This window comes from Schistocerca gregaria, unplaced genomic scaffold (genome assembly GCF_023897955.1).
Source record: "Schistocerca gregaria isolate iqSchGreg1 unplaced genomic scaffold, iqSchGreg1.2 ptg000248l, whole genome shotgun sequence".
NCBI classification, from domain to species: Eukaryota; Metazoa; Arthropoda; class Insecta; order Orthoptera; family Acrididae; genus Schistocerca; species Schistocerca gregaria.
The window spans coordinates 1,103,593-1,120,618 of NW_026061757.1; positions in this window are offsets into that span (position 1 = coordinate 1,103,593).

Here is a 17,026-nt window from a genome sequence, read left to right on the forward strand (position 1 = left end):
AAAAGTTCGTCAACATTTTTGGTGTTAAGCAGTAGTTTGGTTCCCTTCCGTAATTCTTTTTTAAGAGAACCTCTTCACGTCAACCAATTTAACAGTTTATTCGATTGCAAAGAGTTTTACCTGTTCGTTAAATTCTAGTTAGTACGCGAATAATTCCTTGCTGTACCATCATGTAGGTAGGTATGTATGACACAAAATTGCGCTTTGCGGATAAGTCTGTTTGTGCTAAATGGTTGGTTGTAAGTGCATATGTTACTTCCACTTTGACCCGTTCCTACCAGCATAGGAAATAATAATAATTTTACCTTCAGTTGTGAGACGACCTGTCTGTATTAATTTGCTAACGTTCATTGGTTGCATCTTGCTAACACTACTTATTTTGCTTTCAATGTAAATATGTTAAGGGCGAGAGTAATTTGGTTTTATACGTGCCATTTTCAACTAGAGCATATATTTCATTACTATCTGTACTAATAACAACAGTGCCATTTTCCCATCAGATTGTAGAGAGTTCCTTTGAATATAAAAACCTTTTACTATATTCGCGAGACTATTTGTTGTATCAGACTACTACTTCTCACTAACGGGCTCGTTGGACACCTAACTAGCCCGTTTTCTACTGCCAAGAGAGATGGAAAAAACCGATCGGTTAAAACCCGTCCCGGTGTTGAACAGTCGCTAATTTTTAGTATTTGTTTGGTCTCAGTATAACAGGTTGTATTTATTTGTTACAAATAACAAGGTAAAAAACCGCTGTAATAGTCTGTCATAGCAGTGGTGCTACAATTTTTTTGTTTTTAAAAATAATTAATGTTTATTTGCAAAACTTCCATTGTTTGGATATATTTGATTGTTACAGGAAACGGGAGAAGCGGTAAGAGCTGTTTTAATAACAGTGCCAACAAATAGATACAAGCAAGAAACACGTTACAGAAGAAGCGATCTAGCTTTGCTAAGACATGTTGCTCTCCAGTACCGGGAAACAGTGATCGTTACTTTTCTTGGGAACGGAGTCGAAACGTCGTTTCAGTAGCCCAAAAATATTCACTCCTGCAAATTGAAATAAGAACACCGTGAATTCATTGTCCCAGGAAGGGGAAACTTTATTGACACATTCCTGGGGTCAGATACATCACATGATCACACTGACAGAACCACAGGCACATAGACACAGGCAACAGAGCATGCACAATGTCGGCAATAGTACAGTGTATATCCACCTTTCGCAGCAATGCAGGCTGCTATTCTCCCATGGAGACGATCGTAGAGATACTGGATGTAGTCCTATGGAACGGCTTGCCATGCCATTTCCACCTGGCGCCTCAGTTGGACCAGCGTTCGTGCCGGACGTGCAGACCGCGTGAGACGATGCTTCATCCAGTCCAAAACATGCTCAATGGGGGACAGATCCGGAGATCTTGCTGGCCAGGGTAGTTGACTTATACCTTGTAGAGCACGTTGGGTGGCACGTGATACATGCAGACGTGCATTGTCCTGTAGGAACAGCAAGTTCCCTTGCCGGTCTAGGAATGGTAGAACGATGGTTTCGATGACGGTTTGGATGTACCGTGCACTATTCAGTGTCCCCTCGTCTATCACCAGAGGTGTACGGCCAGTGTAGGAGATCGCTCCCCACACCATGATGCCGGGTGTTGGCCCTGTGTGCCTCGGTCGTATGCAGTCCTGATTGTGGCGGTCACCTGAACGGCGCCGAACACGCATACGACCATCATTGGCACCAAGGCAGAAGCGACTCTCATCGCTGAAGACGACACGTCTCCATTCGTCCCTCCATTCACGCCTGTCGCGACACCACTGCACGCAGGCTGCACGATGTTGGGGCGTGAGCGGAAGACGGCCTAACGGTGTGCGGGACCGTAGCCCAGCTTCATGGAGACGGTTGCGAATGGTCCTCGCCGGTACCCCAGGAGCAACAGTGTCCCTAATTTGCTGGGAAGTGGCGGTGCGGTCCCCTACGGCACTGCGTAGGATCCTACGGTCTTGACGTGCATCCGTGCGTCGCTTTGGTCCGGTCCCAGGTTGACGGGCACGTGCACCTTCCGCCGACCACTGGCGACAACATCGATGTACTGTGGAGACCTCACGCCCCACGTGTTGAGCAATTCGGCGGTACGTCCACCTGGCCTCCCGCATGCCCACTATACGCCCTCGCTCAAAGTCCGTCAACTGCACATACGGTTCACGTCCACGCTGTCGCGGCATGCTACCAGTGTTAAAGACTGCGATGGAGCTCCGTATACCACGGCAAACTGGCTGACACTGACGGCGGCGGTGCACAAATGCTGCGCAGCTAGCGCCATTCGACGGCCAACACCGCGGTTCCTGGTGTGTCCGCTGTGCCGTGCGTGTGATCATTGCTTGTACAGCTCTCTCGCAGTGTCCGGAGCAAGTATGGTGGGTCTGACACACCAGTGTCAATGTGTTCTTTTTTCCATTTCCAGGAGTGTATATCGTTGGTAGGAAGTCCTGTGGCAGCCAAAGGATTTATATCGTCTTTGAATGATATTTTTTCTGCTTACTTACATATCAACACATCAGAGAACGGTTATTTATGAAATTACTGAAATTTTAACTATAGTCAAGTAATTATTTTTGGTAAATGTTCTATTCCGTATAGTATCTAAATTGATCATTTAAATTATTTCAAAAGCATTTTTAATTTCGTCAAAAATTCATTGTATTCAATTCTCTCCTGTTAAAAAATAAACAATTACACTTGAATACATATGTTTTCAATTCGAAATTATTATATAAAGAGAACGCAACCAATTTTACACAAAAGCTTATTATTAACCTGTCATTTGTATGAAATAATATTTGTATCCCTTGGAGATGCACATCATAACACGGAAAGTAGAATTCTCCACCCCAGTTTTCATCTTTTAACACTGACGATTCGTAATGCTCAAACAGTTGAGTGAGTGGCAACATAACTTTTGAGCAGTTTTAAAAAATTAGAATCAATAGGAGAATAATAGTGAGTTTTGTAGTATTAAACTCTTCACTGCTTTTCAAGGAAAGCGGAGAACATTATATGGACTAAATTTTCTTCTTTTTACCCATTTTATTTGATATTTTGATCATAGGTATCTTGAAACGTCTGATGCAAAAGCTTGATGGGGTCTTGGAATTCTCAGTCCTTGTTCGATGGCTACGTTTATTACTGGAAATAACAGCATTAAAAACCGAAAATCATTTATTTACAAAATAATTATTTTGAACGGTTATAGCAGTCAGGTGAAACTGGATACAACGAAAGACACGGTATACTAGAACCGTGGTTGCTTAGACGATGTTCATCATTCGTACTCAACTACGGGCTGGACATCCCTACAGACTACATCCTCAAGATGCCTATTCATACCATAAAACACACCGGCGGTTGCTGCGGTAACAGTAACTAGGTCAGTGTCCGTATTCCGCGAAACGGGTAGATTGCCTGCTTTGCCGTACGAGGCACTGCTCGTGACGTACTACGGAGAGCAGCTGCGAAGTGGTAATTAGCTGCTGGACGGCAGCACAGAGAGCGCGCAAATACTGAAACACCACTTGAGCAAACGGGCAACTGACTGCCCTAATCCGCGGGTTAACAAGGTGCCCGCTATGAGAGTTCACCAGAAATTACCAAGTGTCCACTTCCGACAGAAGTTGGAAATATAACGTGCTCATGTTTACTGCATCATTATTAAGGAGTAAGTCCGAATTTTTATATTTTACGAGGAACCAAAACACAACACATTTCCATGCCAACGACAGTGTAGGAAACCCGTTGGCACTCAAAATAACTTCCATACGTTTCGAAATGGATAAATAGAGGTTCTGCAGAATTTTCAAGGGATTCTTACATCATTCCTACTGCAAAATAGTGGCAATTTCAGATAAAAATGATGACGGTAGATAGCGTTCACACACGCTTCTCGTCAAAGTATACCACGAAGGCTCAATACTATTGAGATGTGGACACTGAAATTGGCACTGCAGACGCTAAAACTCATCCAGGAGCTCACAAAGTCAGTTCCGGACGATGTAAACGCTCTGCGGCGTTTGCGTAGAAATGTCAGTGCGAACAGATAACCAACACTATGTGTGGCGCAGACACCACGAAGCCACGGGACCAAGTTGTCAACAAGGCACTGTGAAGGGGGTTGTGGCTCCATAATGGTGTTGGCTGTGTTTGCGTGGAATGGACTCGCTCCTCTGGTCCGACTGAACCAATCATAGATTGGAGATGGTTACGTTCGGTCACTTCAGGACCCTTTGCAGCCATTTATTGATATCATATTCCTAAACAACGATAAAATAATATGGATGAAAATGTGCAATGTCACCAGTTCACAGTTGTTCACGATTGGTTAGAAGAACATTCTGGACAGTTCGAGCGAAAGATATGGTCACCCTGATCGCCTGACGTGTATCCCATCGAAAATTTATGAGACATAATAGAGAGGTCAGTTCGTCTACAACATCCTGCACGCGCAACACCTTCACAGTTATGGGCGGCTATAGAGGCGGCACGTCTGACTATTTCTGCATCGAACTTCCAACAACTTGTTGAGTCAATATCAGGCCGAGTTACTGCACTAGACCGGGCGAGAGGCTGTCCGACCTGATATCAGGAGGTACCTTACTACTTTTGTGACTTCAATGTAAATTCCGATGAGAATAAGCACTAACGATTAAGAAACAAAGAATAGTAGTCACAATATACTCATCTGGACATGCTAGTGTAAAATAGCACGCATTTGGACCTGGTTTATTGTACAAAAATAAACGGAGTGATAATAGTTATCTACACATGATTTTCCATGCTTGAATAAAGAGTTATATAACAGAAAGACTGTTGTATCTGGTTCAGCGTGCAAAGGTTTTTATTAAAAATTAAATACCTGCCTATTATACATGTCTCCCTTAGCTGGAATTAAATAGTAACCGCATAATACAATACTTCATTACAAATCCCAAACACAATAAGTATTTCCTTCACAAACGTTAAGAGTATCGCAGTCTCTCTCGTGTATAAATCCTGCAAATGGACAGAGAATTATCGCTAACATTAAAAATTAAAATTGTGAAAGCGCAAAAAAATGGTTCAAATGGCTCTGAGCACTATGGGACTTAACATCTGTGGTCATCAATCCCCTAGAACTTAGAACTACTTAAACCTAACTAACCTAAGGACTCACCACACCAATGCCCGAAGCAGGATTCGGACCTGCGACCGTAGCAGTCCCGCGGTTCCGGACTGCGCGAATAGAACCACTAGACAACCGCGGCCGGCGTGTGAAAGCGCATTTGTTATATTTATTCAGCAGGATACTGTCAATATATGCAACGATATTCTAGAAATTCATCACCTATCAGCTTGTGTATGCACCTGTTATCAAGAGCTGGGCGGTGTGGTCGAGCGGTTCTAGGCGCTTCAGTCTGGAACCACGCGACCGCTACGGTCGCAGGTTCGAATCCTGCAACGGGTATGGATGTGTGTGGTGTCCTTAGTTTAGTTATATTTAAGTAGTTCTAAGTTCTAGGGGACTGATGACCTGAGATGTTAAGTCCCATAGTGCTCAGAGCCATTTTGTTATGAAGAGAGACCAAATGTAGTGACCAGAACTGCAAATAAAGTTTCTGGCTACTCAGTATTTGAGTCTAATTGAGAGAAATATGTTGTCACATTAACTGTCTGTCTGTGTGTGTGGTACTGACAACAACATAAATGCTGGTAGGCAATGTGTCGCTTTATATACGAAGTATTGTACTTCGCTTTGTACTGAGAGGGTGCTACCTTTGAACAATTTAATATCAAGTTATATTTGTTCAATTCACTTGCAATTTTTATAGTCAGTAGTGGACTGTCTGAGCAAACGGCGCCGATATTGCTGTAGAAATGTCTGCATTTTTTGTACACTTTATTTTACACAACTACATTTACTTAAAGTTTTGTGCAGTGTACTATTTATAAAGAAATTTTCGCACAGCAGCAAAGTATGCATTGATGTGAAACTACCCGGCACATTAAAAATGTGTTCTGGACCGAGACTAATACTTGGGATCTCTGCCTGACACGGGTAAGTGCTCACCAGCCGAGCTACCCAAGCACGAATGAGAATCAGTGACCACAGCTATACTTCTGCCAATTTTTTTTTAAATACCCCGTGTAATTTACGATTTCCACTGTGTCTTTTGGCGTAGTTTGCACAATATTGGAGCAGAGCAGCGTAACTGGAAGCAACCTCGTAATCAATTTTCTTATATCAATATCCGGATTACACGGGAGCTAGAAATGATATTCACGAATTTCCATAAACAAAAATTAAAAAATTATTATTTATTTGGCGTATCAATTGCACATTTATTTTCATGAATGTCTCTGATCAATGTGTAATCATCTTCAGATCTGTGTAGTTATGCAAGCAACCTGCCATATTCATGTAGACGTACACATCAGAATACAATATTCTAATGTACTTCTGTATGTACATGTTGTGTTACTAACAAAACGATCGTGGTAACACGAAAAACCCGAGGAGCCGCCAGCATCAGTCATAGGGGGGGGCTGAATAATTCTGAAGATATCTTGTAGGTAATCCTTAACCGGTAATAAGGAACTATTGTTGCGATCTCGATTGTTCATCTTTAAATATGGAATTAGGTCGCTGCTCTTCGCGGACTATGCTGCCAAAATTTATGGAAACTAAATAGATCTGAAAGTGACCACATCAACTCATATTATTCCTCTTCAGAAATCAGAAACATCAGATGTGGGTGCAGAATCGAAATTTTTCTTCTTTTCTCATTCTAGTGGCACTTTGCGCCCGGAAGCAGTAGCTAGGGAAGATAAGAAATAAGGGTATGTTTCGCTGACACACTAAGCCAATACTATTTTGGTCCCAAGTAGAAATTATTCCATCAGAACTCCTGAAGGCATTGGCTGAAGTGGAAACGAAATGACTATTTTCGTTGGTGTGTAGAATATTTGAATCTGGCGACATACCATCTGACTTTCGGAAAAGTATCATCCACACAATTCCCAAGACTGCAAGAGCTGGCAAGTGCGAGGATTATCGTACAATCAGCTTAACACCTCATGCATTCAAGTTGCTTACAAAAATAATATACACAAGAATGGAAAAGAAAATTCAGAGTGAATTTTACCCATTATGAATTCTGTTGAATTCAGTGACTGTTCCTTTATAAGGTGTAGAAAAATCTGCGCTACCAGTCACAATAAAAGGTGATTTATTTGTCACACGACCGTTGCGGTTGATAATAGAAGCAAGACTAGGAAAAAAAGTCAGTACACGTTAGTAGGATTTGTAGACTTGGAAAAAGCGTTCGACAATGTAAAGTGGTACAAAATGCTCGAAATTCTCGGAAAAATAGGTGTAAGCTTCAGGGAAAGACAGGTAATACACAATACGTACAAAAGCCAATAGAGAATAATAAGAGTGGACCGCCAAGAACGAATTTCTTGGATTAAAAAGAGTGTATGACAGGGATTTAGTCTTTCAGCCCCCTTGTTCAATCTATACAGCGAATAAGCAATAACGAAAATAACAGGAAGGTTGAAAAGTGGAATTAAAATTCAAGGTGAAAGGATATCAGTGATACAATTGGCTGATGATATTGCTATCCTGAGTGAAAGTGAAGAAGAATTAGATGACTGCTAAACGGAATGAACAGTCTAATGAGTACAAAGTATGAATTGAGAGTAAATCGAAGAAAGACGACAGTAATGAGAAGTAGCAGAAATGAGAACAGCGAGAAACTTAACATCAGGATTGATGGTCACGAAGTAGATGAAGTTAAGGAATTCTACTACCTAGGCGGCAAAATAATCAATGATGGACGGAGCAAGGAGGACGTCAAAAGCAGACTATAGCATTGGCAAAAATGCGTTGCTGGCTAAGTTGTTTGAAACACGGCATTGTACGGTAGTGAAACATGGGATGTGGGAAAACCGGGAGGGAAGAGAATCGAAGCATTGGTGCTAGAGTTGAATGTTGAAGATTAGGTAGATTGATAAAGCAAGGAATGAGGAGGTTCTGCGCAGAATCGGAGAGAAAATGAGCATGTGTAATACACTGACAAGGTGAAGCTCTCCTTCATGACATCTGTTCAGACATCAGGGACAGGAAGTAATTGTGGAGGTAGGTTGCAAATGCTACTCTGAGATGATGAGATTGGCACAGGAGAGAGATTCGTGGTGGGCCGCATCAAACCTGTCAGAAGGTTGATGAATAAAAAAAATCTCTGGGTAATTTGTATATACATATACATTTACATTCTTCAGCCACTCCTTTTATGTGTGGTGGATGAGGCTTGGTGTGCCACTGAACTTTCCCACTTTCTTTCCTATTACTGTCGTGAACAGTGGTTGGTAATATCATTGTTATTGCAGTATTCGCCTCCATGAGAGATTTCATTTTTTAAAACTCTTCTTGCACAATCTTTTTCGCGGGATATAGTAGATGTCTCTCAGAGGAAAGTATGCACACAGAATTTTTACAGTAAACTACGGCGTGGGACGATCATGAAATTACGTTTAAAGATAGCAGAATGCACATTACTGACAATGAAGGAGGTCCTCCATCGATCTACAAAGTGACGAAAAAATGTCGCAATTTGCGGTTGGCATGCAATTCGTCATCCCAGTCCAAGACAAAAGTGTATGCAGCAAAACCTAGTCCCACCAGTAGGTTTAATAAAAATGCTATTTACAAAACGAGCGCTCTAACTGCGTCGGAAGTGGCCAAGAATGGATAGCGTGAACTCTGCACAGTGCCGGACCGGCCCCGTCAACGACTTTTCTGTCTGGTGCTCTTAGCGAGCATTTACATTGCTGTTTACGTATTGGCTCTGTCATTGCGTCGCAAGTCTTTGGTGATTTATTGCTTCAGTGGCGTTTGTGCCTTTGAGTAGGTGACATCGTCGTTGTCTGATTTCGTCCTTCGTTCGGTGTGTGTTTGACAGCGGCCTTCTCCGCTCCTGTATGTTTCTCTTGGCGTCCGAGAGTGTCGCATGGAAAGGTACTGTAAGTTATTCGTTTGACATGTCGATACGTAGCGTGCTGCCGGATCTTTAGGAAAGCACGACTGGTTTGTTTTTATTTTTCATGTTACTTTGGACCAAATGCACACTGCTTATGTTGATTCTAAGAATAGTACTAAGGTTACCTTCCAGCATAGAGATGATTCGGTCGGTATGGTGCTACTGGCGAATGCGGACACCGAATATACGAACTTTCGAATATTCAGTATTTTTCTGGAGGTAGAGGATATTAATGTTAACGAAGTTTTGGTGCAACATTGTCGCTTGAGAGGTACTCACCATGAACGGTGGCAAAGGCACAATATTACAACGGCATAACTTTGGTGGGAATGCAACTTGTAAAGAACATTCCGTATCATTTGCAAGTCTGTGGGTATCATATTAATGTTACGTACAGCGGACAGGTGAAGACCAGTATTCTGTCCAATGAAAGAGGCCATCTCGAAACTAACTGCCTGCGGAGAGTTTTTGTTTTACGGTCTTCTTTGTAACAGCGTTGCAAGTTAACGATTGCTGACATTGTCCCCTGTAGTAACCTTGAAGCTATATCTTCAGTAGTGAGATTTTGTAGGTTCTGAACCACTAGAACAATCTTATTAAAAATATAAAATTACTCGTTAACACTCGCAATTTTTTATTTTCGATAAGATTGATCTAATGATCCAGAACATACAAAACCTAACTACTATCCCTTTTACCTAATAAAATATTATAATTTAATATAATATAATAATAAAATCACAGCTAAAATAAAAAATAATTTTTAAATACATTTCACATAGGTAAATGAAATAAAAATATAATAAAAAACAAATAAAATTATTTACTTTCTGCTTTATCAGCCATAAGATTATTATGAGCTGTTGTTTCTAAATGTTTTTTGAAGGAAGATTTATTTACATTTCTACCACATTTACAAGTAACTTTAATTTTATTATGTTCTTTACTGCATTCTTTACATACGAATTTATATCCACCTGTTCGAGATTTATCTTTATAAAATCACACAATACTGTTTTACACATACATTCACTACACTGTCTTAATTGAGGATTGGCACAGCCTAAAGACTGCTTTAGCTGTCGCTTAGTGTTGTCCATTTAAATAAAATAAAGTTAAAGGGAAAAATAATTTTTTAAAAGAATCACATCATGAATTCTATATCATAAAATTCATTATTTCTATTTTTAAGTTTCTTCATTATTTTATACTTCAGTTTCATTTGTACTTTTTTAATTATTTCAAGTTCACAAGGATCAATTAATTTGTAATATCTATCTGGTAAAATCACATTAAAATTATTATTAACTTCCATACATATTTTCTCATCATATCTAGTACTTAAATATTTACAGTCAGTAACGTTATATAAAACAATAAACTCTAATTCAGTTATTTTTCTCATCGCTTTTGAGACACTAACACCATTGAGTTTATTGATTGTAGTCTCCATTTATATAGAAAATATTTATTAAATTTAAGCATAATAATTATTTATTCGATTTTCAATAATGAGTAATGACCACATGGTAATGAATGTATTCTATTTTCTAAAACATGTCTTTTATTATCATGAGGACTTAGTGCTTTTTCATTTACTTGAATTGTATATACCACAAAATTCTTCCATTATTTTTCCATTACATTCATATTTCATTTTACCAACAACTTTCTTGCTTACTAGTGGAATATTATATATATTATCTGTTGGATAATCAGTTGTATCAAAATAATCTATCACTGATTTCATATTTTCATAGAAATCTTTGGTTTTAATATTGTAAATATAACTATCTGTATCTTGATGACATAATTCAATATTTTCTCTATGTTTAGGTTTCATAACTTTGTAGTGAAAATCATACATTAAATCTTTAGATAAATCAAGTATATTTAATCCGACATAAATAGGTTTATTAAATATTACTTTAGTTTTATTCATATGAATAGCAGTTAGATTTTCAGTAAATATTGTTCTATGTTTAAAGTTTGGCTAAGCTACAAGCTTATGACATACTACACTATCTGAAACTAATTTAATATCTAGTCTAATTCTTATATTTTCCTTTGTTTTACCAAATACAGAATTATTCATTAATTTATATAAATCTTTTTCAAAATCATTTGTTCCTTTTGTTCTTAACTGTGTGTTTAGATCTATATAGTTCTGTAGCCAATTAAATTGTTTAAATTTTAAAACTTCATGTATTCTTGTAGGTTTCATTCCTAAAGATAAATATTGGTTAATATTTCTATAATGTACTACATAATTATTTTTTTATCTAAAGTAGTTATTAATTTACTTTCATTTGTACCTGGAACGACTTTTAATTCAGGTGCTAGTGGTAAATCTTTATGTAAATCATGTAATTCTTTTGGATATTGTAGATCTACTTCAAATATATATCCATCTTGATTATTGTTTGACGTTGTACTTATTTTTGTAGAATTAAAATTATTCCGTCCATCCCATTTAAATACGCCATATGGTAAATATTGCTTCATATGGTAACCATATAAATTATTTGCATCTAGATACACTATATAATTTGATATTTCTTTATTATTATAATCATTTAAATATTTCTTATTTGCTATTACATATCTTTTACAACATTGTGAAATTATTATTATTTTCCTTTTTGAACCATTAAAATCTTATCGTAATCATGTAATAATTCAAGTTGTTGATCAGTAATTTTTAACATTGCATCCCAAGAGAAACCTGATACTGTAAAATACCATGAAGGATTCATGTATTTATACTTGTCTTTCTAAAATCTTCAAAAACATCACTTAGCACTAATAGATCAGTTTTAAGATATTTTTCATGATATTGAACAAGATGTTTAATACTGAATTTTTCCCCAACTAATTTGGCATGTTCATAATCTTTATCACTTATGTCACAATCATTTAATTCACTATAAAATTTATCTTTTGTTGGTAATTGTGTTGTTTCAAAGTTTTCAAGAATCCATGTAATCACATGGATAAAAACCTTTCCTAATTGCTAACTTAAATATATCTGGAGAAACATACTTTTTAATATTTTTAACTGTTTTTTTAAATCTCATGAATGTTTATCAAGTGAAGAAGCAATAAATCTAAATCTATCAAGAAATCTCATTTTTAAAGTTTTTGTCAGGTTATTAAAAGTAATATGTTTATTTTCATTATTTGGTATTAATTTTATTTTTTATTATCTTAACCAAGTTCCTTTACATAAAGATGTGAATCATAAGCACTTAAATTATGAAAATTAATAGGTACAAATTCAGGTAGTTGTAGTTTTAAATTACAAGTATTACAAAATGAGACAATATATTTTCCAGTTAAATGACCATGATGACATACTTCTTTATCCTTTTTGTACAAGGGCAATTACATAGTGTACAAATTGTACTTTTATAAAACATTTCATATTCAGCAAGTCTAAGTAGTTTCATTTCTTCAATTTCAGAATAAATTCTTCCAATTTTTTCAACTTCTTGTTTTATTCATTCTATAAATTTTTTATGACAATTTGGTCCTCTATAAACAACATGATCTCCATAATTTCAATATATATATTTAATATAATAACAAAAACCACTTGCTTCATTTTTTTGATATTTCATTGTATACGGTGTTTCTGGATTTGGTCCATAATGATCCATTTTTGAAAGTATAATATCAAAATCGGCATAAATAACAAATGAACTTTTTGTGTAAATTGATAATATTTAAAATATACAATATCTCCTTCACCTGGCATTTCAACTGATAGTGGTTTATTAGTTACACAATTTTCTGGGTGTTCATCTAATTTTCTTTACTATTAAAATGTAGTAAACATAAATCAGAAAAAATATTTACTGTTTCATGTTTGGTAATTTGACTTGATACAGTTGTAGATAAATTTTTATATAACAATAATGTGAGGTAAGATCTTTCTTAAAATAAAGTAGATTTAAATGTTTTTCTTTTTTAGATTTGTTATTTTTAATGGATACGCTTCATAATTTTCCTCTTCATCATCAAATGAATATACATTAATAGATTCATTTATTATATTTTCTATTTCTAGAATATGATTAACTAGTATATGAGATTCATTATTTTTAGTTTTTTATCATGATCAAGATGAAGGTTTTTACATTTTGTTATTCTATCACAATGATAATCTACAGGAAACAAAGCTGATTTTGTAGACCACAGAAAACATTTTTTATCATTATTTTTCCCATTAATACTTGCTTTTTTATTTTTAATATTATTTTGTAAATCAATGTAAGATGATCCTCTTCAAGGAACATATTTGTTAATTGCAAATTGTAAACCAATTATTCTGTTTAATGAGCATCCAGATCCACAGGCTTGAAAATTAGATATTTTTTCCAAAATATGCCTTTTACCATTTTTTGAATTTCTTATTAACATCTTTTTTTTGTTAAAATAGTATAGTTTGGTGTCTGCACTCCAAATTCTTGAACATTTTTATTTGTTTCATCTGTTTGATTTTTATTTTCACAATATAAATCAAAAATTTATCTTATCACCATGATGTACTTTTAAATAGTCTTTTAAAAAAATTGTTTTTACAGCATTTAAGAAATGATTTGGATCAAGTACATATATATATATATATATATATATATATATATATATATATATATATATTATTACCTAAATTTATAAATTTAATCTGTTTCCAAATGCCTTTCAACTAAGTAATCTTAAATTGTTATCCTATCTTTTAGTTTTACAAAACCATTTCTAGAAAATGGAAATACTTTTTTAATGGTGTATCTGCTTTAGTGAGAAAACTTCATAAATACCATAAAATGGTAACTTTTTCCAAAGATTTTCACTAGGTTCAGCTTTATTATTTTTAACAATATTTGTTTGATTTCACTTACTTCTTCAGTGATGGCTGTTGCAGTCTTAGAACTGTGTTCAGGTACATAAATACTGACGATATTTATAAATTTTTTACTTACTTCAGCTAAATAATTTTTATGATTTTCACTTATTTTACATGTATTATTTTTAACAATGTTTGTATTATTTTCACTTAGTACTGGTATAATACTTGAATAATTACTAATAATCAATGTAATTAAACCAGCTTTACATAAACTTGAATATCCATGTAAGTTATTTATTCTACAAAATTCATGAAGTCTTACAACAGGAAATTGTAGTTGATCAGCAAGTTGTTCCAGTTGAGGAGCTATGTTACTTTCCATTTTGCATTTCTTTCCTTCTAAAGAAATTCTGAAAAAGTGGAATAATGGTTAATGTTATATATATTTTTAATTCTTTAATGTCTTTGTCATAGAATTCTTGGTTGTCTATCTATAACATTTTTGGAAAAGCATCAACTACATTGTTACCAGTTTCATCTTTAAAGGGAACAGACCAAACAAATTTCGAAAAGACATAAATAAAAGTCAATAAAAAATTTTTTTAGAAATACCTTTTAAATTACCTGACTCCATTTCCACTAGTTCAGGTTGCCATAAAACACTTCTTCTTTTAAAATTGTTTCCCATTGGTTTATGTAATTCATTAATTATATTTTCATGAAATTATTATTGTTTAAACCTTCACCATCGACTGTTATGCAGTCTTAGAAATTGACGCAGTCTGAAAACTGCTTAGGCAGTTGCCTTGTTCATCTACAAATATTTTTAAATATATTTACTGTTTTACATTTATAAATTGTACAAAGACCTCCAATTCTTTGTCTTTCGTTTTTAGTTGTAACTCTATGCAGATTATGTGTATCAGTAAATTTTTTACACTTTAAAAAATGATAAGCATTTGAAGTACGATTTTCCATTTACATACATAACAGATTTATTAAAATTTAAATTTTAAATTAATTCACCAAAGACGAGTTTTAACGTAATCATTCAATACTACATTATAAAATTTGATTTATATACCATTATTGATTGAGTATTATTATTTATTTCTTATAGCTTATCAACTACACTGACCATTATATCAAAATCATCGAAGTTTATACCCCTTGTTATATTTTTACCAACAATAATAATATTTTTAAGTATGAAATCATATTCAAAATTATAAATTTTTTCTTCACCACCTGTAATAAATGTAAATTCAATTATTTGTTTATCATATACTTTTTCTTTAAGATTACTTAACTATTCTAAGTATGGATTTAAATCTCCATTTGTGAAATAATCTAAAAAACTTTTTCTATTTTTTGGTTAAATAATTATTAAATTGTATTAAAATGTTTGTGTATTGATGTTTTGTAACATAATCATTATCTAAGTATTGTTTGTTAGCTACATCTTTTGCATCAATTGGATCATTTACATTAGCAAGTCTTCTATTTTTAAAACCAATATATCCTTTAGTTACTTAAAAAACAGCATTAAATTGTTTTTGAAATTGTGTAATTGCATTAGTTATATTTGGATCAAATTGATAAATCATATTTTCATTTTTTTTCTAGATCGAATGTATATGTATTAAATACATTTCACTTTGTTTTAAAAATGTATCTTATTTCCAAATATGTCCATTTATTAAATCTGAAGTACCATTAATATTATAATTTTTACAAAGAAATTTTAAAACAAAAAATACACAAGTGACCACATATTACTTCATCAAAATTTTGTATTCTTCCTGTATTGTAATATAATTCATCTTTTCCTAAATAATAAACTAATTGTTTCATTATAATAACACCAAATGAATCAAAGACAAATTTTTTACCTTCATTTTTGTAATAAGAAATCCAATGTGTACCAGGATTATCAGATGTATCTAAACTAACTATACCACATTCAGTTTTAAGTGGCTTATTTGGTAATTCATCAATCATATACACACCAGATGCATTTCTAATGGCAATTTGTTAATTAAAGTATATACTAAATCCTTTTCCATATTTATCCCTTTTCCAAAATGTGTGGGGAAGATTATTTAAAAATCTAAATACATATGGAATTCCTTTTGGATCATCAATTATAAAATCATTAAATTTATTTGTTAACATTTGTGAGACACTAACATTTTCATTTTGATAATTCTTGTTTCCCACTAGTTCATCACCATGAATAACTACTGATCTATCAATTAATTGTCTAATATAATTCATGAAAACATATTCCATTGATCTATCTGTGTATTTTTAACTAAACCATATCCAATAGCTTCACTTGATGATGATCAAGAGTCTGACGGCAATTAATAGCTTTATGGAAAATATACATTAACGATTTCTTTTATCAGTTATTATATTTTTTAACTCTACTTGGTTTGATTTTATTTAGGTTGCTTTCAGAATATAGTGCACCTGAATGATACAACGTATCTTCATAAATTGATAAATCAACAGAATTAAACTTATCATTCATATCATCTATAGTAATTTTTTTAGTTAAAAGATTCATTAATCCATCTGTACCTTCATATTCTTACACTCCAACTTTTAATCTATCACCATTAAATATTTCAGGTAATTTACTAACAAATTAAAATGGTCCAACAGGTTTTAATCCAAAAGTTACATCTTCACAATGATTAACATATTTAACATTCTTTCACTTTCATCTATTAACATTCTTTTACCAACATTTGTTTGTGCTTCATCGACATTATCATTGTCATATTCTACCTCTTTAATTTTTGTAGCATTATCATATTGCTTCAATTCTGTTGTTTTTCTTAATTTTTTCACTTGTTCATATTAATTAAATGTATCCTTAACTTCTGAGTCACTTAATGTATCATCATATTTTCCAGTGATATTATCAACACTCCAATCTTTTAATGATTTAATTGGCGATAAATACCCAAAATTTCTTCCCATTGGTGGGGAGGCTTGCAATGCCTCAACGATACAGATGGCCATACCATAGGTGCAACAACAATAGAGGGGTATCTGGTTAGAGGTCAGACAAATGTCTGGTTCCTGAAGAGGGACAGC